Source organism: Chaetura pelagica, unplaced genomic scaffold, assembly GCF_000747805.2.
Source record: "Chaetura pelagica isolate M959 unplaced genomic scaffold, ChaPel_1.0 scaffold713, whole genome shotgun sequence".
Taxonomy (NCBI): Eukaryota; Metazoa; Chordata; class Aves; order Apodiformes; family Apodidae; genus Chaetura; species Chaetura pelagica.
In genome coordinates, this window is record NW_009952819.1 from 402,685 (window position 1) to 405,320 (window position 2,636).

Sequence of the window (2,636 nt, forward strand, 5' to 3'; positions counted from 1 at the left end):
GGGCGCCCGAGGCAGAGGCAGGAGGCAGGCCGGCCGGCAGGGTTGCATCCCACCGGGGGTAGCCTGTTAAGGTCAAGATCCACAGCTTTCATTTCTGGAGCTAGAAAAACAAAATGCAAATTGAAGAGCCTGTGGGCTAATGCAAAACCTATTCTTAAAGTTTTTGTCTTGTTAAGCAAGGAAATAGAGTGCCAAATAGGCTTTGTTAAGTGGCAGTCTAATTAATAATTTAAAATCTTGTAGCTGTCTTTCATTAGAATTTATCTGTACATCAACCACAAAATCAGTCAAACACACTCATTTATAAGTTAATGCCATTCCTGAATAATTCAACAGGCAGTTAGAGGCGGCCTCCATCCCGCCCAGAGCCTCCCCTCCCTGCCTGGCTGTGGTCGGGTGTCCCTGGGTGGGGGGTCCTGAGCCCCCAGCATTTGCCCCTCGGGGGCTGTGGAGGGGACACCCCACGCAGGGGGCTTGGGGAGACAGGGAGAGCTGCCACCAGGGCACGGGGCCAGGGCCAAGCCCTGGGTGGGTTTTGGGGCTGGTTGGTGTTGTCGAGGGATGTGGCAGCGTGAAGCTGTGCAGGTGGGAGGGAGTGGAGGATGGTGGTGGCACTGCCATCACCTTCCCCGTTCTGCTGCCATGGACTGGGGTTGGGCTGGGGGATGTGGCAGGGCTCGGGGGACATGCAGGCAACGTGCCCAGGGGAGCAGCTCTGTGTGGCTGCTGAAGGGGGGACAGCTTTGTGAGTGGTACTACATGAGGACAGGCGGTTTGTTGCCGGAGGTTCGCAGCAGGACAGGCAGAAGTGACGTGGCCAGGGCAGTGGGGCAATGCCTGGGAGCATTTTTGGCCTCCTGCATCCCATGAGATCCAGCCACAGAGGCACCAGACACCCCCAGTGGGAATGGGGGTGGATTTTGGGCACCAGGACCTCATCAGTGTGGCAGTGGGTGACAGCGTGGGGTGCAGCTCCAGGCTGGGTGGGGGTGTTGGTGGGGCCAGCACTGTGTGCCTTGCCAGAGGGGGCTGCAGGCAGGAGTGTGCTACTGGCAACACAGGAGAAGGAGATTTCCAGCTCAAGGATGACACCAAGGTCATGGGCAGCCACATCTCTGTCCCTGCCATGGCTCAGCCCATCGATGGGGTGTCCAGCCCTGTTCCTCCCTGCAGAGGAGCAGGCAGCAGGACAGGGTGCGGGCACAGGCTGGGCTGCGGTTCCTGCACTGGGGAGCTGAGAGCCCAGAAACCTTTCTGCTTATAAAAGTTTAATTTCCTGAAGAGCAGAGAGGAAGCCACAAGCTCTCTGTGCCCGGTGAAGCTTGGGGGGGGGTGGTCAGGATGCAGCTCAGGCTTGTCCCTGCCATGGTGTGGGGGTGGGAATGAAGGGGGCTTGGACAAGTGAGACCTGGAGCCAGGATGTGGGGGAGCTGCTGTCACTTGGTGACCTGCACCAATAGAGCCCAGCAGGGCCAGAGCCGTGGCCACACTTGACTAAATATTATTCCCACCTTTTGCCTAAAGTGCTGCACTCGGTGCCCCATGTTCCCATCTGGGTGCCCGAGGCTGCGGGTGACACTCCAGGTGGCCTCAAAGTGCTGCCCTAAAAACACCAGCCAACCTGCTGGGGAGCCGTAAAAATATGTGTGTTCCGGTGTGATTTCACACCCACCTTTCCCCGAGGCACCTGGTGGTGCCAGAGCTGCAGGAAGCAGGTCCCCGTGGTTTGCAGGATGAGGCTGTGGGTGGCATGTTGTTCTCCCAGGGCTGGGCAGGGACCCCTGGGTGACGCTGCTCCCCATTCCCCCCCCTCCTTCCCTCCCCCCCCGTGGGAGCTGCTCCAGCCCCCCCAACCAGCCGAAAACTCGGGTTTTGTTTGCAAAGTGCAAACCCAGGGCTGAGCCGCATTTGGCATAAACTCTGGTTATTAACAGAAGATTATGTCTTTAAAAGCTCTTTGGAGCAGCAGGCAGCAGCAGCAGGCGAGGCTCTGGCACCCGAGCAAGGGTGGCTGTGGTTTGGGTTCCCAGCGGGGTGGGATGGGTGAGGTGCTGCCCTGACCCAGCACCCCCCACAGGAGGCTGCTGTCTGATTCACCAGCCGGGTCAGCAGAGCTGGGGGCAAGCAGGACACTAGTGAGGGTCAGCGAGGAGGAGCTGGGGGAATCTGTGTGCAGCGTGGGCAGGGGGTGCGTGCAGAGCCCTGGGAACACCACTAGGATGCTGGAGCGTCCTTATCCTTTCCAGTGGGTGTGCTCTGTCCCCGGTGTTTTGGGTGGGGTACAAGCCAGCGGGGTCCCGGCAGCCAGTGCTGTCCCGGCTCCGGATGTCAGCACCGCACCCCATCTCCCAAACTGAGGAAGTGCCAATCCCCCGTACCATCCCTGTGGAACAGCATCGCCATGGAAACCCGCAGATCGGAGTAGGGGGGCGGGGGGAAACACACTTTTAGGAGTATTATTTTTTTCCTGATGACAAATGACAAGAGGCTCAGCACTGACGGAGGAGCCGCCTGCGCCCAGCGCCGGGCAGCACCAGCTCCTGCAGCCCCTGCTCCTCCTGCAGCCCCTGCTCCTCCTGCAGCCCCTGCTCCTCCTGCAGCCCCTGCTCCTCCTGCAGCCCCTGCTCCTCCTGCCG

General features: G+C 59.9%; 1 protein-coding gene across 1 annotated transcript in view; it reads right to left on the reverse strand.

Moving 5' to 3' along the window:
* The window catches only part of DPH1 (diphthamide biosynthesis 1), a 29,265-nt gene that overhangs the window by 23,463 nt on the left and 3,166 nt on the right, over positions 1-2,636 (reverse strand). The window lies entirely within an intron of this gene.